At 38.0% G+C, this 25,819-nt stretch overlaps 1 pseudogene; it reads left to right on the top strand.

The window, feature by feature from the left end:
- Positions 1-3,100: 3,100 nt before the first annotated feature.
- LOC136310951 (heterogeneous nuclear ribonucleoprotein A1-like) lies at positions 3,101-3,991 on the top strand (annotated as a pseudogene).
- The last annotated feature ends 21,828 nt before the right edge of the window (positions 3,992-25,819 follow it).

The following is a 25,819-nucleotide window of genomic DNA, read 5'->3' on the forward strand; positions in this document are numbered from 1 at the left end:
TAAACCTTAAAACTTTCACTGGAGAAGATGGTTGGGGCTTCCTTTTCTGAAGATCTAAATGAAAAAGTAGAGCGGATTTCGTCTTTCAGACTTAAAACCCATGTAGAGAGTATGAGGAACCCGTACAGATGACCCCTCCCATCTATGATTCCATTATTTGAACCGTTTGTGAAATCCTAGCCCTTCAATTGCTTTCTGGTGCTTGTCTCCTGTTAAGTCCCATAGGTATATTTTCCTCCCAGGCACCAGCCCACTTAAAGCAAAGCAGTCATGGGAGTTGCCAACTCATCAAAAGCAGGGTCTAGTCCAGCATTAACCTAATTATATGCTGCAACCACTTCTCTTATGCATCTGGGAGTAACTCCTTGGCTTCCAGCCAGCATCTCCGGGATTTGATTTTCAAGTGACATAGCCAGTAACTTTAAAATGTTTACCTCCTGAATGCTGAAGGTGGAATGCTATCATCACAAAGGAGCAGAATCACAATTAGATCAAAAGCCCCTGCTCATGTTAGCCAGCATGGCTTTGCCAATAGGCAGAGAGCCCCAATCTCCGGTTTCTCTGAACTCATATTTTCTCAGTAATTAGCGGGATCTTGTTCATTATGACTCACTCTGAGATGATGAAGTTGCTATGTGCCTTGCATTTTTCTTCACAGAGCATTGGTAAGCATTTTTTAAGGAAAATTTTATATAAATCTTCAAAATTTCTGGCAAGGAAATTAGGCAGACATCTGGAAAAGAAGCAGCATCGCCTATCTCCATCCAAAATGTATTTTTGCTTCACATCTCTTCTTTTTTCAGAAAACAATATACAAATTCCTTAGCCATGAGCCCCTCTGGAGAAAAAGTATCTGCACAGTCTATTGGTTATCTTCTGTAGCTAAGGAAAAAGAACTCTGCTTCTCTTCCATCCCTACATTTCAAAGGACTATAGTGTGATGTAGAGCTCACATTAAATCGATAGCATTTACTGTTGGCAGAAAAGAATAATCTGCACCCAATAAGTAGAAACATAAATACAGCCTCACAAGGAACTTAGTCAATAAGTGCATTTCTCCACCATCTGTTGCTGCTGAGTTTGGCTAGTTTCCCCTGATGGTGGTTTGTAGTATCTGTCTTCTGATATATTCTCCTTGGTAGAGGTTTTATGGGATGGTTTCCTGAGCTGTTATAAGACTCTTTTCCACACTCATTGAGTGGCTGCCTTGATTGATCTTAATAGCACCTTTGAAAATTCTGGTGGAAATCTTTTCTTAGTTGAGGTTTTAGATATTGGCTATATAACTAAATAAGGAGTTCCATATTTCAAAGTAGTGTGTTTGGAAGGGTGCCCAGAGTAAAGAAAACATTAATAGGCATAAAAAGCGAGCATATGGATACTATAAGAAGTATGATGGAAAATGTCCAAATAAAGTAGTGGAACCTTCCAATCAAAGAGTGTGAGGGGCAGTAAGGAAAATATGTTCCCTCTTATGTTTCTGCCAAAATGTAAGGACAATACAACCTACAGAGTAAATTCAGCAGATGCTGGAAACTGCAAAAAAGAACTCCAGTTGAAGCCAGCTTAGTTTAAAATAACATACTACTTATGTCTGAATTTGATTGCAACTATATTCTGTTATTTAATATATTTTATTGTTATTTTATCTGTGTTATTTGGTCTATTAAGGCCACCTTAAATTTATATAGTTAGATTGTACTAAAGTGTCCTCACAGAAGTCATAGTATCATTTCTTTAGAAAAGCCTACCTAAAAATGATCTATACTGTGTCCTGAACTCAATCATATGGCAATTGTCTTTAAGTTCCTTATTATGCATCTAGACATATGTAAGGCTTTTATATGTGAAATATGGCATAATTGCTTCTTTTAAAAAGATTCAAAGTTAGTTTAAAAATGGTGGTAAACTATACATTTTCTTTGTTCACTCTAGGACAGTTATTTCAAGGTTTTTGATAATAAAAGTTTTCTGTTATTGTTGCCAAATTTTAATGAACACCTTTTTATTTAGAATCCTGAATACAAATGCTAAATTAATTATTTTCATTTGACACACATAGCTTTTAGGTAAGGGTTATCACTTGTTTTATAAGGTTTAACGATTCTTTTGATGGTCAGAAATAACTTACTAACACCAGATAGATGAAAGGCAGAACTTTTTGTTACTTAAAGATCCAAACTAGTGAAGGCTGCCAGGCAGGGCCACACAGGGATTTTGCACCCAGGGATGTGGTAACAAAGAGCTGGAGGTGATTAGGGTGATGCACTGTGACCTCAAGTGTGTATGCCCAGTAAGGGAAGTAGTTGGGTGAGTACATGACTCACTCAAGTTCAACAAGAAAAGCTGATTGACTTCTGTTTAGTACCTCAAAACTGGGTCAACACAGCATAATTAAAAAAGAAACCACTATAATATATGATACTAGTCTAAACTGAAAATATTCTTCATAATTCATTTATACTTTCAATAAATATTTAATGAATATACATTATGTGTTGACTCCAAGATTGACATTGAGAAAATACAGATGAACAAATGGATGCAAGTTTAGTGAGAGACAAAAGAAATGATGACAATGTAGTTATAAATCGAAGAGAGTCATAATGTAAGTTGTTACTGGAACACAAACGTAGATGTTACTTCTATAGTCCAGACACTCGGAAATTTTTCAGACATTGGATGCATCATTAACAAAGATATAAAAGCTAGTTGTAATTTAATAAGCATCTAGCTTAGAAAAAAAGTCTAAATAAATAAATCAAAAAATAAATAAATCAAAAAAGTCCCAGAAAGATAAAGAAATTTAGTTTATGTCACAGAGAATATAGAAAACAGCCTTGAATAACTTCCACACCCAGAATTCACCTATCTTTTCCCTCTTATGAGCAACATCAACTTTGCTTAATTGCAAATTTCACATATTTGACTATCTGAATATGGTATGTAAGCATTGTAATAATCTGGCCAGAGGGACTTATAACAAAGAATAGATTTAGAATTTCATTATTTTAAAATGTATACATTTTTAAATGTGTTCATTTAAATAAAATGAAATTTTTTTCCCTATATCATTAAAGTCTCCCTTCCTGCAGTCGTCATGTCCAAGTCAGAGTCTCCCAAAGAGCCCGAACAGCTTTGGAAGCTCTTTATTGGAGGTTTGAGCTTTGAAACAACCGATGAGTATCTGAGTGCTCCAGAGGCTCCGGGTTTGTTACAGGTGCCATTGTAGAGGAGGTGACTGCAGCCATGAGTACAAGGCCGCACAAGGTGGAGAGAAGAGTTGTGGAGCCAAAGAGGCCTGTCTCGAGAGAAGGTTCTGAAAGACCAGGTGCCCACTTAACTATGAAAAAGGTTTTATCGGTAGTACTAAAGAAGAAACTAAACATCACCTAAGTGGTTATTTTGAACAGTATGGGAAATTTGAAGAGTTTGAAATGATGACTTACTGAGGCAGTGGCAAAAAGAGAGGCTTCGCTTCTGAACCTTTGATGACCATGACTCTGTAGACAAGATTGTCATTCAGAAATGCCAGATTGTGAATGGCCACAGCTGTAATGTAAGGGAGGCCCTGATCTAAGCAGGAGCTGGCTAGGGCTTCCTCCAGCCAAAGAGGTCACAGTGGCTCTGGAAACTTTGGTTGTGGTCATGTGGGTAGTTTTAGTGGGAATAACAACTTCGTTTGTGGAGGAAATCTCAGTGACGGAGGTGGCCTTGTTGGCAGCCATGGTGGTGGTGGATAGGCAATGGGGATGCCTATCATGGATTTGGTAAAAATGGAGGAAGTTTTGGAAATGGTAGAAGTTACAATGATTTTAGCATTTATAACAATCAATATTCAAATTTCGGATCCATGAAAGGAGGAAATTTTGGAAGTAAAAGCTCTGGCACCTATGGTGGTGGAGTTCAGATCTTTCCCATACCACAAAACCAAGTTGTCTGCAACGATTTCAGCAGCAGCAGTAGCTACAGCAGTAGCAGAAGGTTTTAATTTCTGCCAGGAAACAAGACTTAGTAAAAGGCGAAAGAGTTATACGATATGAAGAGAAACAAGAGTATGGAAACAAGACTTAGTATGAACAGAGAACCAGAGAAGCTACAGATTACAATAGACTTGTAAGCTCAGCCAAGCACAGTAGTGGCAGGACCTAGCTGCTATAAAGAAGATACATTTTATGTAGACAATACTCACGTATATGGGCAAAAGGCTTGAGGACTGTATTTGTGACTACTTGTATCAGTTATTTTTATTTTAGTTCTGTGGAAAGTACAAAGCATTCAACAAAATGTTTTAATGTAATTATTTTTTGCACTCATTCCTTTGCTTGCTAAAATAGGCTGAGCACAACACTCAATAAATGTGTCTTTTTAAAAATAATTTTAAAAAATATAAAATGACATTCTTCTCTATTGGACAAGTGAATATCTAGGCCCTCACCTGGTCTGGGAACCTTAGACCTGAGCTTTACGGTTGTTAAAACTAGGGATGTGCTTCGCAGGAAAGTATAAAACAAAGAGTAAATTAAGTTGTAGTCTCATGCAGAGACCTACATGAGTTCTCAATAAGTTCAGTGTTAAGCTCAAAGAAAAAGTCAGAGAGCAAATGCCTCACCCTATGGAGACTGGGTCATTCTGAAAAGTCAGCCAGGAAGCAGGGGGCATGTCAGTGACTCAGTTTTCTGGTGTTGAGACCGGAGCTTTCCCCCACATGCTAAGGAGTCTAGGACTGGTGCTTCTACCTCACAGGAGACTCAGTAGAAACCATCCCAAGTGCAGGCAGACCACACCTCTGGGTCTCAGAGACCACACCCACCAGACACCTGGGGCCACACCCTACTGAGGTCTATGTAAAAAGTCTGGACAGACTGACTCCTGGGGCCAGGGGTGGAGCCACACCCACCACCCTTCCTAATCCCTCATTGGCCACAGGCTCTAGACTCTGGCAGAGGTTTTACAGTGGCTGAGCACAAAACACAGCAGCAGGATGCAGGACTCAGGGAACCTTGGCCTTTTGCTGACATTCTCTAAGGTCCAGTGTGGTAAAAGATAGCCTAGGTGCGCAGCTTGGTATTTCTATGTGCACCTGGGCCCAGAAAAGGTTCTGGTTTGCTTGTAGCTCCAAAAAGTTTGCTGAGAGCTTGTCATGGCCATTGTCTCCCACTGGTCTGTGCCGGGTTCCTGCCAGAGAGGCCCAGGGCTGGCATATCCAGTAGCCAGCTGTGAAAAGCATTGGTTCAGGACCTAATGACCCTTGCTGGTGGTATGTCTTAAGGGAGAACTCATCAGACCCAGGGCCCAGCTAGGCAAGTTCCACTCTCTGTGATCAGCATTGGCACAGCGGCTTGTGTGCATTGGACAGGGTAGAACTTCACAGTCAGTTGGCCTGGGTGCTGCATATCCTACTCCACTGGGCTATGTTCTACAGGAGGGAGGAAGAGAAGCTTGGAGCATGGACATTTAAAGAGTGGGCTCCCATGAGCCTCTTTTTGGGTCTGGTCAAGGGGCTTAGCCACTTTGTGGGGGGGCATAATCAACTTCAGGGAAGGACTCTCTTAGTCTTCCTCCCTGAGACCAGGGGCTTCCCAGCTTGGAAGAACTTCTACAGAGGTAACTATCAGTCCCACTCAATGTGGACGTGTTGCTCACCTTACTGGGGAGAAATAAAATTGGAATACCCAACAGTGTCTGAGGGATTAGGTTCTGAAGTAGAGGCCACTTTCCCCATACTGAGCTCATGACTAAGAGACTCCTGAAGTAGGGGGTCCCACTAATGTTGTATTTCCAACCTCAGCTGCCTTAACCCACCAATCTTGTACTTTATAGAGGGGTTGGTGGGGTGAGGCCAGTCTGAGGCCACACTACAGCCTTTTTACAGAAGACTCTGTGGGAAGACCATGCAGCTTCAAGAGGAGTTGGAGCAGCTGAAAAGTGTAGGCAAATCTTATGGAGCTTGGGGTTCTTATAGAGCTGCTATCATCTCTAAGCAGGAGGAAGATAATCCTTATACATAGGTTGGCCCCTCCCGCACTACCCAGGCACAGGGAACACAGCCACAAGCAGCAAATAGAGCAGTAGCTCCAGACAAATAGCCCATGGAAGGTTATAAACAATGGTTGATGCAAATCCAAGAAAACTCAGAACAAGCACAAACAGTAGTGGGTGGCAGATAGCCCCAATGCTAGACTCAGCTAGCTACACAAGCAGCACGCCCATAGGAGGAGTCCAGCAGACACCAGACACTGCAGAGAATAAAAACACCCAACAAGACAGACTCTGCACAGTGTCTAATACTCATGATCAAGGTTGACCCTTACAGACAGTCAACCTGTAGGGATAACTGCACTCATGAAAGGACCAACTGTATTCAATACTCACATACAACAGGAGGGTAAACACTACCCTCAAGAAGCATACCTAGGACTGACCTGTGGTGGCGCAGTGGATAAAGCGTTGACCTGAAATGCTGAGGTCGCCGGTTCAAAAACTTGCATTTTTCTGGTCAAGACACATATGGGAGTTGATGCTTTCTGCTTCTCCCCCCTTTCTCTCTCTCTCTCTCTCTCTCTCTCTCTCTCTCACACACACACACACACACACACACACTCTCTCTCTCTCTCTCTTTTCCTCTTTAAAATGAATAAATTATTTTTTAAAGTTTTTTTTAGAAAAGAAGCATACCCAAATGAATGAACAAGAAAAATCCCTAGAAAAAGAACTAAATAAAATGGAAGTAACCAAACTACCAGATGCAGACTTTAAAATAATAATATTTAGGATGCTCAAGATTCTTAGAGCAACGATGGATGCTCACAATTGGATGATCACAATGAGACCTTAAACAAAGAGATAGCAAACATCAAAAAGCACATTGAAATCATAAAAAATAACTAGTCAGAAATGATAAATGCAATATAAGAAATAAAGACTGCATTAGAAGGGATAGAGTGGGGATTTGCCAGCTCTTTAAGCCTCTTACTCTCCAGGCAGTGACAGGGGCAATCTCATAGCTGGATCACCAGGCTGCTAATTCAGGAAGAAGAGACTAGAAGAGAGGCTCCGGGAAAATGAACTCTCCCATTGTCGGAGCCTGCAAATGCTAACAAGCACCGACTACCAATGAGACTGAGGCCTAGTGTATGACATCGCCATAGCAACACATAAACTGGAAATTTCTACCTAAGCATGCCACAGGGGCAGAGCCTGGGGTACAGTGCCACCAGTCAGGAAGAGGAAAAAGAAAGAAAAAGGAAGAAGATAATCTCTCAAAATCAAGAAAAATCCACAGTCTTTATAACATTTTCCACTTTTTTTTATTTCTTTCATTTTTTTTAATTTTGTTTCTTCTTCTACTTTTGTCCTTTTATTCTCTGCTTGTCTTATTTTTTTCTCTTCATCTTGAAATACATTGCCCAGAGGTGTTACATTTCCCATTGTTTTCTTTTTTTTTTCTTTCTCTCTATGAGTGTTACACTCTAAAATCCTTAACAGTCTTCTTTTTTTTTTCTTTTCTTCTTTTTTGTCTTTTTTCTGCCTCTATCTTAGTTTCTCCTTTTCTCTTTCACTATTTCTCTCGTTCAATCTTCACTCAAAAGCAAATTTTATTTTGGATTCAAATTTTTTCTTTGTGGCATATTGTGTGCTTTTTACTTCACTTTTTAACTCATTAGCATTCCCCCCAACCCTGACTCTCCATTCTATGTATTATGTTCCACTTAATACAATAGTATTCTTTTTTTCTTGTTTCCTTCTTATCTCTTTCCCTATATCTCTCATTCAACCATCAATTACAAGCAAATAATTTTATTCTTGATCCAAATTTTTTTTCTGCATTTTGTGGGTCCTTGCCTCATTTTTTGTGCCTTTGTCACTTCTCCTCTACTCAGGCCCTCTGCTATAGGTAGTTTTTGTCCCATTAAATACAAAATAATTCTCAGTTTTTAATGGTATTTTCTCAAAGAAAAAAATAATAATAATAATTTTCTATTTTATTTTATTTTTTTACAGAGAGAGTCAGAGAGAGGGATAGATAGGGACAGACAGACAGGAATGGAGAGAGAGAGAGATGAAAAGCATCAATCATTAGTTTTTCATTGCAACACCTTAGTTGTTTGTTGATTGCTTTCTCATATGTGCCTTGACCATGGGGTTACAGCAGACTGAGTAACCCCTTGCTCAAGCCAGGGACCTTGGGTCCAAGCTGGTGAGCTTTGTTCAAACCAAATGAGCCCATGCTCAAACTGGCCACCTTGGGGTCTCGAACCTGGGTCCTCCATCGGACTGAGCATCTCAGTCCGATGCTCTATCCACTGCACCACCACCAGGACAGGCTAAATTATTTTTTATTGTCTATTTTTTTTACTTTTTATTCTTTATTAATTCTCATTAGTGTTATTAATAAAACCACCCTCAGATGCCATTAAGGAAAAGGAAATCAAATATCATGGATACAAAAGACAGCAATGTAGCACAGATAGATGAGGAAAATCTATAGAAAAAAATTTTAATACATTGGAAAACTTGGAGTTAAATGACAGAGAATTTAAAATAGAAATCCTAAAAATACTCAGAGATATACAAGAAAACACAGAAAGGCAATTTAAGAAGCTCAAAAAACACTCAATGAACATAAAGAATATATTACCAAGGAAATTAAAACTATGAAAACAAATCAGAGATGAAAAACTCAATTTATGAACTAAAAAATGAGGTAACAAGCTTAGCTAATAGAACAGGCCAGATAGAAGAGAGGATTAGTAACATAGAAGACAGGCAACTTGAGGCACAACAGAGAAAAGAGGAGAGAGACTCACGAATATAAAAAAATGAGAAAGCCCTACAGGAATTGTCTGACTCAATCAAAAAGAGTAACATAAGTATAATAGGTATATCAGAAGGAGAAGAGAAAGAAAATGGAATGGAGAACATATTCAAACAAATAATAGACAAGAACTTCCTAAGCCTGTGGAAAGAACAAAAGCCTCGAATTCAAGGAGCAAACAGAACACCGAGTTATCTTAATCCAAAAAACATACTCCAAGGCACATCATACTGAAATTGGCACAAACCAACGACAAAGAAAAAATTCTCAAGGCAGCCAGGGAAAAGAAGAATACAACATATAAAGGAAGGCATATTAGATTATCATCAGATTTTTAAGCAGAAACTCTACAAGCTAGAAGAGAGTGGACCCCAATATTTAAAGTTCTGAAAGACAGGAACTTCCAGCCAAGAATACTATACTCATCAAAGCTATCTTTCAAATACAAAGAAGAAATAAAAACATTTACAGATACAGAAAAAATGAGGGAATTTATCATCAAAAAACCCCCACTTCATGAAATATTAAGGGGGTTTTTCAATCAGATACAAAGAATAAAACAAAACAAAACCACGAGTGAAAGCTCCACCAAGAACACAATAAAATCAAATTAAACTGTGACAACAGAAACAAAAAAGGGGAGAGGACGAAGATTAACAGTAGCAAAGGACGATGGAGTGCAGAAGCACTCATAAGATAGTGTACTACAATGAACATGGAAGGTACCCTTTCCATAACTTAATGGTAACCACCCCTGAAAAAACCACCACAGAAACACATGACTTGAAAAAAAAAGTAACAGAGGAAAGAAGTATGAATTACAACCAAACAAAAACAAATGATAGAAACATAAAAGAGAAGAATCAAAAAAGATACAAAACTAACAGAAAGCAATATATAAAACACTCAATTGTCAATAATTACATTAAATGTAAATGGATTGAGCTCACCAATAAAAAGACACAGAGTAGCAGAATGAATTAAAAAAGAAAATTCAATTGTATGCTGCCTAAAAGAAACACACCTAAACTACAAGGATAAAAAATTCAAAGTGAAAGGCTAGAAAACAATACTCCAAGCAAATAACATTAAAAAAAGCAAGTGTAGCAATATTCATATCTAACAATGCTGACTACAAGACAGCAAAGGTAATCAGAACAAATATGGCCATTTCATAATGGCTAAGGGGACACTGAATCAAGAAGACATAACACTTCTTAATATATATACACCAAACCAAGGAGCACCAAAATATATAAGACAGATACTGACTGACCTAAAAACAAAAACTGACAAAAATACAATCATACTTGAAGACCTCAATACACCGTTGATGGCTCTAGATCATTCATCCAAACAGAAAACCAATAAAGAAATATTGGCCTTGAACGAAACACTAGGGCAATTGGATATGATAGACATCTACAGGACATTTCATCCCAAAGTGAGAGAGTACACATTTTTCTCTCGTGTATATGAAACATTATCAAGAATTGACAATATGTTGAGCCACAAAAATAACATCAGCAAATTCAGAAAAATTGAAATTGTACTAAGCATATTTTCTGATCATAAAGCCTTGAAACTAGAATTCAACTGCAAAAAAGCGGTAAAAAAACCCACAAAAATGTGGAAACTAAAGAACATACTTTAAAAAAATAATTGGGTCAAAGAAGAAATAAGCGCAGAGATCAAAAGATACATAAAGATAAATGAAAATAACAATACAACATATCAGAATTTCTGGGATGCAGCAAAAGCAGTAATAAGAGGGAAGTTCATATCACTTCAGGCATATATGAACAAACAAGAGAGCCCACGTAAACCACTTAACTGCACATCTTAAGGAACTAGAAAAAGAAAAGCAAAGACAACTCAAAACCAGCAGAAGAAAATAAATAATAAAAATCAGAGCAGAAATAAATGAAATAGAAAATGGAAAACTATAGAAAAAATTAATAAAACAAGGAGCTGGTTCTTTGAAAAGATCAACAAAATTGACAAACCCTTGGCAAGTCTCACCAAGGAAAAAAGGGAAAGGACTCATATAAACAAAATCCAAAATGAAAGAGGAGAAATCAGCATAGACATCATAGATATACAAAGAATTATTGTAGAATACTATGAAAAACTATATGCCAACAAATTCAACAATCTAGAAGGAATGGATAAATTCCTAGAACAATACAATCTTTCTAGACTGAGTCATGAAGAAGTAGAGAGCCTAAACAGATCAATAAGCAGGAAGGAAATTGAAAAAACTATTAAAAACCTCCCCTAAAATAAAAGTCCAGGCCCAGATAGCTATACTAGTGAATTCTATCAAGCATTCAATGTCTTCCAAAAAATTGAAGAAGAAGCAATACTTTCAAACACATTTTATTAGGCCTACATAACCCTCATACTGAAACCTGGCAAGGATGGCACACACACAAAAAAACTACATACCAATATCTCTAATAAATACAGATGCTAAAATACTAAAAAAAAAAAAAAATACTAGCAAATCAAATACAACAACGTATTAAAAAAGTAATACATCATGATCAAGCAGGATTCATCCCAGAATCTCAAGGATGGTTCAACATACATAAAATGGTTAATGTAATACACCATATCAACAAAACAAAGAACAAAAACCACATGATCTTATCAATAGACACAGAAAAGTCATTTGATAAAATACAACACAATATTATGTTTAAAACACTCAACAAAATGGGTATAGAAGAAAAATATCTAAACATGATAAAGGCCATTTGTGATAAACCATCAGCTAACATCATATTAAATGGCATAAAACTGAGGACTTTCCTCCTTAAATCAGGAACAAGACAGAGTTGTCCACTCTCTCCACTCTTATTTAACATGGTGGTAGAAGTTCTAGCCAGAGCAATCAGACAAGATAAAGAAATAAAAGGCATTCATATTGGAAAAGAAGAAGTAAAGGTTTCACTTTTTGCAGATGATATGATCCTATACATCAAAAACCCCAAAGAGTCCACAGAAAGATTACTAGAAACAATAAACCAATACAGTAAGGTTGAAGGATACAAAATTAATATACAAAAGTCCATAGCCTTTCTATATGCCAACAACAAAACATTAGAAAATGAACTAAAAAAAAATCCCCTTTATGGTTGCAACAAAAAAAATAAAATACCTAGGAATAAACATAACAAAGAATATAAAGTACCTATATAACAAAAACTACAAAGCATTGTTAAGGGAAATTGAAAAGATACAATGAAATGGAAAAATATTCTTTGTTCTTGAACAGGAAGAATAAATATAATCAAAATGGCCATATTACCCAAAGCCATATACAAAATTAATGCAATTTCCATCAAAATTCTTTTTTTTTTTTAATTTTTTTATTTATTCATTTTTTTTAAATTTTTTTTATTGATTTTTTTTTTTTAGAGAAAGAGGAGTGAGAGAGAGAGACAGAGAGAGAGAGAAGGGGGAGGAGCAGGAAGCATCAACTCCCATATGTGCCTTGACCAGGCAAGCCCAAGGTTTCGAACCGGCGACCTCAGTGTTCCAGGTCGACGCTTTATCCCACTGCGCCACCACAGGTCAGGCTCCATCAAAATTCTAATGACATTATTTAAAGAAATGAAACAAAAAATCATCAGATTTATATGAAACTATAATAAACCTTGAATAGTCAAAGCAATCCTAAGGAAAAAGAATGAAGCTGGGGGCATTACAATACCTGACTTCAAATTATATTATAGAGTCATGACAATCAAAACAGCATGGTATTGTCAGAAAAATAGACACTCAGACCAATGGAACAGAATAGCAATCCCAGAAATAAAACCACATATATCTGGTCAAATAATTTTTGATAAAGGGGCCAGCAACACACAATGGAGAAAAGAAAGCCTCTTCAACAAATGGTGCTGGGAAAACTGGAAGGCCACATGCAAAAGAATGAAACTTGACTACAGTTTGTCCCTTTGTACTAAAATTAATTCAAAATGGATCAAAGACCTAAATATAAGACCTGAAACAATAAAGTACATGGAAGAAAACATAGGTACTAAACTCATGGACCTTGGTTTTAAAGAGCATTTTATGAATTTGACTCCAAAGGCAAGGGAAGTGAAGGCAAAGATAAATGAATGGGACTACATCAGACTAAGAAGTTTTTGCACAGTAAGAGAAAATGACAACAAAATAAACAGACAGCCAACTAAATGGAAGATGATATTTTCAAACAACAGCTCAGATAAGGGCCTAATATCCAAAATATACAGAGAACTCATAAAACTCAACAACAAACAAAGAAACAATCCAGTAAAAAAAAAAATGGGAAGAGGACAAGAACAGACACTTCTCCCAGAAAGAAATACAAATGGCCAACAGATATATGAAAAGATGCTCATCTTCATTAGTTATTAGAAATATGCAAATCAAAACTATAATGAGATACCACCTCACACCTGTTAGATTAGCTATTATCAATAAGACATATAATAGCAAGTGTTGGAGAGGATGTGGAGAAAAAGGAACCCTCATCCACTGTTGGTGGGAATGTAAAGTAATACAACCATTATAGAAGAAAGTATGGTTGTTTCTCAAAAAACTAAAAATAAAACTAGTATATGACCCAGCAATTCCTCTACTGGGTATATACCCCCAAAACTCAAAAACATTGGTACATATAGACACATGCAGCCCCATGTTCATTGCAGCATTGTTCACAGTGGCCAAGATATGGAAACAATCAAAAAGCCCTTCAATAGATAACTGGATAAAGAAGAGTGGTACATATATATACTATGGAATACTACTCAGTCATAAGAAATGATGACAGCGGATCATTTACAACAGCATGGATGGATCTTGATAACATTATACGGAGTGAAATAACTAAATCAGAAAAAACTAAGAACTGCATGATTCCATACATAGTTGGGACATAAAAATGAGACTCAGAGACATGTACAATAGTGTGATGGTTACGGGGGAGGGGAGAAGAAGGAGGGAGAGGGGGGAGGGGAGGGGCACAAAGAAAACAAGATAGAAGGTGACAGAGGACAATTTGACTTTGGATGATGGGTATGCAACATAATTGAATGACAAGATAACCTGGAGATGTTTTCTTTGAACATATTACCCTGATTTGTCAATGTCACCCCATTAAAATTAATAAAAAAAAAACCTTAAATGTAAGTTCCAAAACTATAAAAATCTTGGAAGAAAACATAGGCAGTAGAGCTTATATCTCTTGTAGCAATATTTTTGCCGATATAGCTCCTCTGCCAAGTGAAATAAATAACAAAATAAACAAATATCAAACTTAAAAGCTTTACACAGCAAAAGACACTATTAACAAAATAAAAAGACGGCCCATTTAATGGAAGCAGATATTCACCAATACATCTGATAAGGGATTAAAAAGCAAAATTTGTAAGGAACTTCTAAAACTCAACACCAGGAAGACAAACAATCCAATTTAAAAATGGGCAAATGTCCTGATTAGATACTTCTCCAAAGAGGACATACAGATGGCCAATAGGCATATGAAAAAATGCTCAATGTCACTAATCAGAGAAATGCAAATTAAAACCACAATGAGATACTAACTCACATTTGTCAGAATGGCTCTCATTAACAACTCAACAAAATACAAGTGTTGTCAAGGGTGTAAAGAAAAGGGAATCTCCCTGTACTGCTGGGTGGGAATGCACTCTTGCAGCCACTGTGGAAAACAGTATGGAGATTCCTCATAAAATTAGTAATGGAACTGCCTTATGACCCAGCTATCTCACTTCTAGGAATATATCCTAAGAATCTCAAAACACTAATTCAAAAAAAGATATGCACCCACATGTTCATTGTAGCACTGTTTACAATGTCCAAGATCTGGACACAGCCCATAACCTTCAGTGGACAAGTGGATAAAAAAGAGGTGGTACATTTACACAATAGAGTGCAATATGGCTGTGAAAAAGAAAACCTTACTTTTTGTGATGGCATGGATGGACCTGGAGATTATTATGCTAAGCAAAATAAACCAGGCAGAGAAAGACAAATTTATATGATGTTGTTGGGGACCAAAAAGCCAACAGGGTTTTGGAGTTTAGATTTCTTGGGGACAGAGCTGTGGGGAACTAGATGTAAGCTGACAGTCTGCCCAACCCCCCACCTCACTTGCCTGATTAAGTTGCAAAAGGCTAAGCCCTTCCCCACATCTCCATGTTAGCCAATACTCATCCCATACCCCATGTCCCCCAGAAAGACTGGAGGCAAGTTTCTTCTATCCTGTTTTGTGTAAAGTTAAGATGTTATGAATGGTGTGGGTTTTCTGCACTTGGTAAAATTCTTGGGTTGCCTTGGAAATGTAATCAGAGATCTCATTGATTTGCTAATGGCCCACTTTGTCCTATAAATAAAGCAAGATGTGCTTTTTGGTGTGCTCTCTTCTTGCCAGCAGCAATTGTAAAGCCCTCCCAAACCCATTCTTTAATTCTTTAAGTGTATTTTCTTAATTCTGCACTGTTCCCACTCTGGACCTAGAATTACTAGTTGCGCTGGTTTATGACATGATGTCACTTAAATGTGGAATCTAATGAACACAATAAACTAAGGAACAAAATAGAAACAGAGGCAGGGTCACAGGGAACAGATGGACAGCTATAAAAGTAAGGGAGAAGATGAAGCAGGATCAAAGAAGAAGAAGGGATTAACCAAATTATATATACATAACACATAGAAACAGACAACAGGATTGCAAATCCCAGAGGACAATGGGGGTGTGTGTGGTAGAGGTGGGAGGGGAAAAAGGGGGTGAAATAGGAATGGCATGGGGAAAAAATGTGTGGGTATGAGTGTGTTATATTGAGTGGGACCCTTGAAAACATGTCAACACAATAAATTAAATATAAAGATAAAAAAAGACTTTTGTGCTTTCAAGCTTCATTTTATAAAAGCTACTTCTTCCTTGAATATTTCTCTATTTCCTCTTTTGGGGAGTATATTTCCCTTTTTTAAATTTTCATCTGATTTTATTGAAATGTATCACCTGCTGTTGTTCTCAGTGAAGTTGTTTTCCCCATAGCTTTTAAGGTCCCAAAATAATGTTAAATTCTCATGAGGAATCCTAATCAGCATGTTCAGGAAATAAGCTTCTATACTCAGATAGTTTTATAGCTGACTTAATCTTAATTTTAAAGAATTTAGCTTTAGTTCAAAACACATCTTTCATAGATTTGTCAAGTATAATGTGTGTTCCTTATATATGCAAATACAGTGGATGAGTATTGTTAAACCTAATCCGGAGGGACCCGAAACATGGAAGACACGAACAAAGTCTGTCGATTACACATCAAAGCTTTATTGTCTAGCTTGGCCAAGCAGTGGCCAACAGAAGTCTGAGGGAGAGTGCGCTGACCCTTTGTTCTACCTAGTTTTTTAGTATTATAAGTGGGAAGTACAGAAGCAAAAATTGTAATTAGGAGCCCTTTATCACTATTGGTTATAGTCATATGTCCTTTAACATGATAGGACCATGTTCAATTTGCAAGCCATACATCCTTTTGGAGAAAACAAAATTTACAAGCCAATACAATGGTAGAAAGATGTCTCTTTACATATTAAAAGGCATTCCTATATTATCTAGTGTTTATCTGCCATCTCTCTCTCCAGAGTCACATGTGTTAACCACATGCATTTACATAGGAGAGGTAATTTCTCTGGGGACAAATGCCCGCAAATGGCTCATTGCTATAAGAAAAGGTTTATTTTGGCTTTTCTCTCCCTGTACCTGTCTAGCCATTCACCCCTTTCCCCACAGGTGTGGTGGAATGTCTGGGAATCCATGTTTTCCTCCCCTTTGCATTTACAATACAGTGCCAAGGGCCATCCTGGTTATGCCAATTACACAGTACAGAGACTATTTCTCACAATTTCTCTGCACACCTTAACCCAAATTAATAAAATGCTCTTCAAGTCTCTTAAAATATGAATATTGATTCTGTAGCTTTTGGTACTTTACAACACCTGCAGGTGAGGTGGCTCAGTGGCTCCTCATTCCCCCCCCTGAATGGGAGGATAAGACATGGTATCTACTGAGGGGAGAGGCTGGTAGGTGGGTGGTTAGGCCCAGCACCTGTCCTCTGGATATAAAAAAAACACCCTGTTTATATTTCAATCCCCAACAAGTTCCCCTTTTGTATTTATTAAAATTTCAAATTTGTGTGTTGTGATTCATACTCATCTGAATTCCCATGTTAGGATTTGGAGGCAGACTGGAAAAATGTAAAATAAACAACAATATTAAAACAGCCAATGCTAATAGATATTATAACAAGAGTCATAATACAATGAAGTGATTAAAACCTATTGATTACTAAGCAAAGTCTTAACTAATACAACAGAATTTAAAATAAAAATTTTAGTCTTAAATGTCCTTAATATGTTAATGTAATTTCACCAAGTCCATGTTGACACTGTCACTGCTTCATATTATTTGTAAATGTAACCCAACCCCACTTCAGTCTGAGAAGTGTCCCAAGGAGCAGGAGTCACACACATTCAGGAAAAGTTCACAAGGCCCTGGAGTTGTGGTCACATTTCCATGCTTTGCAGCTAGATTCCAAGTCCCAATGACCACTGCTTCTAGCTGGTAACAATTCAGGTAGACTGGAAAAAACATCTGCAGCACATATGGAGATGGAGCTTCTGTTTTCTTTAAACTGGAGGGTGAATCCAGGGTGCTTTCTCTGTAGCTCTGCAATCATGGCATGGTGAAGAGAAACTGTGGATACACTATCCTGGGAAGCAGAGGTAAATTCATCTAAATTAGGAGTAAGTCCTAGCCTAAAATAGCCATGGGGCATTGAGGCAAGAGAAATAAAGGAAACACTACATATTAAACAAAGCAGCAGAAAATTAGGCTATCAACACCCACAACAGATATCTTTGAGGGATGAATAGAAAAAACCTGAATATTCAAGCAAGGCATAGTAAGTGGCCCTTGTGTCCATAGAAAGGAGATCAGTTTACCTGTTACTTGGAAGAAATACCCTAGGCTCATCCACAGCGATGTGAGATGGGGCCGATGGCCCTGGGAACCTTTAGTCTTCAGTGACAAGCCTCAGTAGGCTGGCAAGGTCAGGTCACAGGTAGCCGGAGCAGGGCTAGAAGAGACTGAACCCTCCCTTGGAGGAGTGAGGAAGCAGCTTACCTTCCAGTGTCCCTTTTTCCCATAGTAAAGACATGTCCCTGGTGGGGGCCGAGAAGCCTGGCAGGCTTTAGTTCAATGACCTTCCTTTCCACTCTTGAAGCAGGGCCCTGATGGAGTCCTATGAAGCCCCATCGGGGCATTGGAGCCTTTATGGGTGTATGCCAAGAGCTGGTATTTTGCCTGATCTCTTTTGGGGCTCTGTCTGCCTTTTCTGTTCCTCTCTTGGTCATTATAGACCTTAAATGCCATTCTCAGAAGAGCTTGTTGAGGGGTTTGAGGGTCCCCATCTATCTATATAAACTTTTCTGTATACCTAGGGCTGATTGGAAAAAGACAAAACAGCATTATTAGCTGGATCAAATAAAAGAGGGTAGAAGTTTGCAGGAAGAGAAAAGAAGTTTGGCATCTCCTGTAGGATTCCAGAGTCTCTCAGCTGCTGAATAAACCTGTACATCAGCATTCAAAAGAAAATTTTTTTAAGTAAACAGCATGATAAAATAGATTTGCAGGAGTTCCAGGATATGACTCCTTCCCCTCCTTTTTTAAGATTATTTATAATTGACCTTTAAGCATTTGTTGAGCACACTTTATAATACCTTTACTTCAAAATTGTAAGAAATACTTGTCTTTATGTTAATTTAACAAAACATAGTAAATACATTTTCAAGTAACATTTCCATACTTATTAAAACATTTCTACCCCATTAATTAACAGGCAAATTAAAGAGCACAATAAGGCTGGAAAATTCCAGTGTGGCTTTTATTATTTTCCTATATTATTCATGAAAATCTACACCTTTGTTAGGTAGATCTACTCTGCTTCAAGCTTTGCAGCTTGCAGCAGCAGCTTGAAGTTTGAAACAATTTAGACAAAATTAGCAAGTTTTTAGGATTCACATTCTATTCTATTTAAATTTAAATGAGTGTGCTATATTTATTCCAATTAAAATTAGAAATTTGTAGGGATGATATCATCTTATTTTTTCAATATTAAAGCCGGCATTTCCAATTTTTGCATGCAAGAACTTAAGACATCATATTTAGATAACATTAAACAAAGACCAAACACAAACAAGAATCAGACAAGGTAGACAAATCAGAGAGAAACCTGGGATTTTAGAGATTAGAACTTGGCTTGCTTGATCTTTATGCAGGGTTATTATGATAGGAACAAAAAGATAGAAACTAACAGAACTCTCTCAAAAAGGTTCAAGATCGACCATTTATGAGAATCTGTTTAGCCACATCCAAACAGGAATTCCCTTCGCTTTCATTTCAGGCATAGAACAGTAAAGAAATAAAATGAGTTTAGAGAAAGAGAATAATTGGAAAAAAATCTGTATTTTTCCCAAACTCTAAGTATTTCTACTTACTAAAGAAAATCAGATAATAACACAACTTTAAAAAGCATCTTAGTCTTCTAATCATTCATAAATTCTAATAGCTGCTACAACCAGAAGCCAAAATTCCTCAATTTCAACCCCCGCTGAAAGGCAGGTTTAGCTTATTTGGGAGGGGAATATTTTCCCGCTCCTCTTCTGGGACTGAGATTCCCTGGCAAGGAGGACAAAGGTCAGCCTGCTTGCTTCACCTTGGAGGCACAGGGCGGGGCAAGCCGTGAGGCCAGCATGAACCCTAGTCTGCGGGCGGCCTTGTCCCTGCCACTTTACCGGCTCTCGGCTCATCGCCCCTGCCTGGGAAAGCCAGCCTTCTGCTCTTTGGAGCCAAGATTTCCAAGGGCTGGAGACAAAGGCTTTGGGAGCAGAGGGCTGCAGAGCCACAAAGTTTAAAATGGCCATAGCCGCCTGGCCAAGGCACATGTGGGAGTTGATGCTTCCTACTCCTCCCCTCTTTTCTCACTGTCTCTCTCTCTCTCTCTCCTCTAAAATGAATAAATAAAATAAAATAAAATGGCCATAGCCGTGATATTCCTATCTTCTGAGTTACTCTCAGATTCCAAGCTTTTACATTTACATTCCTCTGTTTCTACCTCATTCTGATTAAACAACTTATTCTCAAATAAAAACATTTGTACAAAAAGAAAAAGGTTCCTCACTTTTGAACCTAGTACTGCCATAGTTATTTACTCCCAAATTATTACTGTACTTAAAAGCTTCACTCTCTAAAAAGCTTCCCACCACATTGTACTTAAAAGCTTCACTCTCTAAAAGCTTTAACTTATTTCATGTACTCACTCCTGGAGGAGTTTCATTACTCTTCGCTTTCCCTTCTGCCACCCATGTCTGGCTGTGGGGAGAATAGAGCCAAGACAAATGCAGTGACAAAAAAAAACCCAGACAAACAGCAAAAACAGATAGACAAACAGGCGCCACTCTTCCCTCGAGCTCGGAATATCTAAACTCAAACGGGGTTCTCTAAAAGCAGGATGCCCTCCCAAATCTCCTAACCTCGCGTCCGAGGGGTGATGGCCACCGGCCCCTTCCCGGCCTATCAGCCAGGGCTTACGTGGCAACCAAATGGTCATGACCTTGTTCTACTTACACGGGATTGAACAAGAAAGCTCCGGTGTGCAGACCAACGGCGGTCCCTCGATCACGGATGAGCCCCCAAAATGTTAATCCTAATCCGGAGGGACCTGAAACATGGAAGACACGAACAAAGTCCATTGATTATACATCAAAGCTTTATTGTCTAGCTTGGCCAACCGGCGGCAACTCCAACAGAGGTCTGAGGCAGAGCGCGCTGGCCCTTTGTTCTACCTAGTTTTTTATAGTATTGTAAGTGGAAAGTACAGAAGCAAAAATTGTAATTAGGAGCCCTTTATCACTCTTGGTTATAGTCATATGTCCTTTAACATGATAGGACCATGTTTAATTTGCAAGCCATACATCCTTTTGGAGAAAACAAAATTTAAAAGCCAACACAATGGTAGAAAGATGTCTCTTTACATATTAAAAGGCATTCCCATATTATCTAGTGTTTATCTGCCATCTCTCTCCAGAGTCACATGTGTTAACTACACGCATTTACATAGGAGAGGTAGTTTCGTGGGGACAAATGCCCGCAAATGGTTCATCGCTATAAGAAAAGGTTTATTTTGGCTTTTCTCTTCCTGCACCTGGCTAGCCATTCACCCCTGTTCCCACAGGTGTGGTGGAATGTCTGGGAATCCATGTTTTCCTTCCCTTTGCATTTACAATACAATGCCAAAGGCCATCCTGGTTATACCAATCACATAGTAAGAGACTATCACAATTTCTCTACACACCTTAACCCAAATTAATAAAATGCTCTTCAAGCCTCTTAAAATATGAATACTGATTCTGTAGCTTTTGGTACCTTACAACACCTGCGGGTGAGGTGGTGCAGTGGCTCCTCAAGTATGTTAGTCTTTTCTCATTAAGATAAGGTATCATTAAAACAATCAAATGTTACAATGAACAGCAAAAAAACAATGGCTGCAGGGGCAAGTAAACTGTTAAAATATGTTGAAAATATTAACCTTTCTGCCTTTCCATGGAATGACCATGGAATTCTTGGAATGTTCTGTGTGGTTTGATTTTTGTAAGTATTCTTTTTCATTCACAGGTAGCTGTCCTTATCCAGGTGCTGGGCTTCTAAAGAGCAAGACTGTCTCCATCACCATAGCTCCCCTTGCCCCACTCAAGGGCATGTCTTTGGTCCCTCTGCCGCAGCAGCTACTGAGGTCATCCTAATCCATTTTTCTTATTTACTCTTAATAAGCTCCTGTGTGCTGGGCACATATCTTATCAAACTTTCAGGAACTTTGCTCAAAATTATATTAGGCTCTAAATCAATATCTAAGATATTTTTCTTAGCACATCAACCTCCTGACCGCAACATTGACTTCTATGTTCCTGGAAGCCTTCTGGATATTTGAGGTTGCCACATTAACAAATGCAATGTGTTCAGGCAGTTTGAGTCATGTGGGTTAGGTGTAAATATATCTGGTTTGTTTAGATATTACAGATATTTTGTAAATTAAACAATGCTGTTTTGGTAACTGAGTTTTGAAGTGTTGTCTTTGAAAGCTAGTTTACATAAAGCAATAAATAGTCCAGATAGGACTAGGAATCTTTTACTCCAGTAATAACATTGCCTATTTCCATTTATTAAATACTAACTACCTCAACTACTTGGTTTTGCAATGATTTCCAATGAAGCACAGTACTCCTGATTTCTTTAAGACATATAACCAAAGAATAGGTGGACACCCATAGCTTTTCATATAGTTTCACTGTCCCACATCAGAGCTATGACTTTCATATTGAAGATTTTTTAGAAATAGATAACCTCTATTCCCTTTTGAGACTTAAGATGTAACATACCACATGAGAGGTTGACAGTTGTCATTGTTTCCTTACTAAGATACATATAGCATTATTGATTATTATTAGGTGGTCAGAATTAGTTTTTAATGCTGAAAGAAGTAGAATATTTCCTGCTTAATGTTTTAGCACAGAACAATTATACAATATACTAGAAGATATATGTGATAGTAGAATATAGTATTTATTTTCATACATACTATATATATATCCTAACCAACATATACATATACACATGCATACATATATCTTACTTTATAAGAAGTAGGATAAGAAGCAATCTATATGTTTCATAAGTAACATTTTTCAGCCAGATGCTGATCTTGAAATGTATTCATTTCCACCTGACCCACTTTTTCAAAAATTTTTTCTGTAACAATTTTTCTAAGCATTCATAACTTCAACACCCCCTAAATCGATATACAGATATACAAAAAAATGCTTTAGTAATATTTTTCATGCCTGCTAAAAGGATTAGTTCAATAATTCTACAGAGATAAAACAGTGAAATCTGTAGTTTCTGCTCATACCAAAGCCTTTGCCACCTGCTAAAGAAAAGGCACCGCCCTGGCCAGTTGGCTCAGTGGTAGAGCGTCGGCCTGGCGTGCAGAAGTCCCAGGTTCAATTCCCGGCCAGGGCACACAGGAGAAGTGCCCATCTGCTTCTCCACCCCTATCCCTCCTTCCTCTCTGTCTCCCTCTTTCCCTCCCGCAGCCAAGGCTCCATTGGAGCAAAGGTGGCCTGGGCGCTGGGGATGGCTCCTTGGCCTCTGCCCCAGGCGCTAGAATGGCTCTGGTCACGACAGAGCGATGCCCCAGATGGGCAGAGTATCACCCCCTGGTGGGCGTGCTGGGTGGATCCTGGTCGGGCGCATGCAGGAGTCTGTCTGACTGCCTCCTCGTTTCCGGCTTCAGAAAAATGCAAATAAATAAATAAATTAATTAATTAATTAAAATGAAAAGGCACCAAAGGTACTGGGGGGCTTAGGTAACAGCAAGTGTGATGGCTTCCCCTGCTTTTCACGGAAGGACAGGTCACATCCTTTCCAGAATTCACTCAAGTTCTGGTCCATACAATCAAGGAAACTGTGGTGTTGGTCACTTTATAATCATACACTGAGTTGAGCTTCATATTTTTCTCTACAAAATCAAGGACTATGACCACAGTATAGTGAGTGACAGGGAGAGAGAAGACTGAAAAAAACAAAGAGAAAAAAGACAGCATTATAATGGACTTGGTGTGATTATTATAAATCTGTGTTTATAGAGAAATCGTAACACCACAGGCCTTGTGAGATAAAATTTTTGTTAACTCACTCTACTCCAAAAGGCTGAAGATTTTTGTTATTGGAAGAAAGAAGATAGACACAATCTTTAATTCAAGATATGCAAATAGTTTAAAATATATATATGGCCTTGGCCAGGGGCCTCAGTGTATAGAGGGTCAGCCCAGCACGCCGAGGTCACAGGTTTGATATGCAGTTAGGGCACGTACCAAAAGCAACCAATGAGTGCATAACTAACATGGAAAAATGAAGTGGAACAATGAGTTGATACTTCTCTCTCTCTCTCTTTTCCTTCCCCTCCCTTTATTTCTTTCTCCCCCTCAAATCAATGGAAAAAATTTTAAATATATATGAAACCCTTTCATATTTATTTATACTAGAAAAGATATTTAAGAATGTTTACAGTAGCACTTTTATAAAAACCAAGAACTAGAAATATGTTAAATATCTATGGATATCCAAACTGATAAATTAATTTGGTCTTTTTAAATAGTGATTATGCAGTAAAAATGAATGAAGTGGAGCTACATATAACATGGATAAATCTATGTAACAAAACATTAAGGGAAAAGGCATGTTAAGATGACTACACGTGGCCCTGACCAACTGGCTCAGTGGTAGAGTGCCAGACCAGCATGTGGATGTCCCAGGTTTGATTCCTGATGAGGGCACACAGGAGAAGTGCCCATCTGCTTCTCCACCGTTCCCCCTCTCCTCTCTCTTTCTCTTCTTTTCTTCCCTTCCTGCACCCATGGCTTGATTGAAGTGAGTTGGCCTGGGGTGCTGAGGATGGTGCCATGGCTTCACCTCAGCCGCCTAGAAGAGCTTGGTTGTTGAATAACAGAAAAACGCTCCAGAGGGACAAAGCATCACCCCCTAATGGGCTTGCTGGGTGGACCCCAGTCGGAGAGCATGCTGGAGTCTGTCTCCCCACCTCCCCTCCTCTCACTGAATAAAAAACAATAACATAAAATAAATGACTACATAAAATGACATATATCATATATATATTATTTATAAAAAATATATATGGCATACATTTACAGATAGTAGTTAAGTGGCTACCTCTGGCTAGGAAGCAGAATTAAGTGATAGAAAGAATCACATAAGAAGGAACATTATTGGTAATTTAAACACACACACAATGTCACTCCATAAATTTAATTTCTAAATTAAAATATCTTGTGAAAAATGAGTAATAAACATATACACAAAGGTAAATGCACAAACACTCAGGCATTCATAGGCCAATTTAAATACTATGTCAAATATGATTGGTCTAATTGTACATATGTGTGTATTGAAAATAATCTAACACAACCAGTTTTTAATTTATTTTTTATCAGTTCTGCAATATTTATTAAATCTATTACTCTTTTCTGAACTTTTTTTACTAATTCATTTTTACTTAGGTAAATAATTGTTTATTCAAGCGTTTTATTTATTATGGTTTTTTATTTATTTACTTATTTTTAGAAAGAGGCGGGAGACAGAGATCTGAACATCGAGCTGACCAGGGTCAAACCAGCAACCTCCGCACTCAGGAGTATGATCCAGCCAACCAAACTATCCAGCCAGGGCTTAATTTGTTTCTTTTTTTGAGAGACAGAGAGGAAGAGGGGGAGCGAAGCATTCATTTGTTGTTCCGTTCAGTCACGCATTCATTTGTTGCTTCCCATGTGTGCTCTGACTGAGGATTGAACCTGCAACCTTGCCCTTTCTGGATGAAGCTCTTAACCAACTGAGGTAACAGGCCAAGGCTGAATATTTTTCAATTTTAATGAGTCAAGAAGAGGAAAATATGTTTTTTAAAAAAACTCTTATTCTATAGTAAGATGTTTAAAGTTGCTTTTCACTTTTTTCTTTTCCCTCTCTATCTTCACCTGAATATCCACCTACTTTTGTTTATATGCTAGCAGAAAGTAAAAAGTATAGATGAAATGTAAACAAGTGGGACCCCCACCATTTTTTTTTTTTTTACAGAGACAGAGAGTCAGAGAGAGGGATAGATGGGGACAGACAGGAACAGAGAGAGATGAGAAGCATCAATTATTAGTTTTCCGTTGTGACACCTTAGTTGTTCATTGATTGCTTTCTCATATGTGCCTTGACCATGGGGTTATAGCAGACCAAGTAACCCCTTGCTTGAGCCAGTGATCTTGGGTCTAAGCTGGTGAGCTCTGCTCAAACCAGATGAGCCTGCGCTC

Source organism: Saccopteryx bilineata, chromosome 7 (assembly GCF_036850765.1).
Source record: "Saccopteryx bilineata isolate mSacBil1 chromosome 7, mSacBil1_pri_phased_curated, whole genome shotgun sequence".
NCBI classification, from domain to species: domain Eukaryota; kingdom Metazoa; phylum Chordata; class Mammalia; order Chiroptera; family Emballonuridae; genus Saccopteryx; species Saccopteryx bilineata.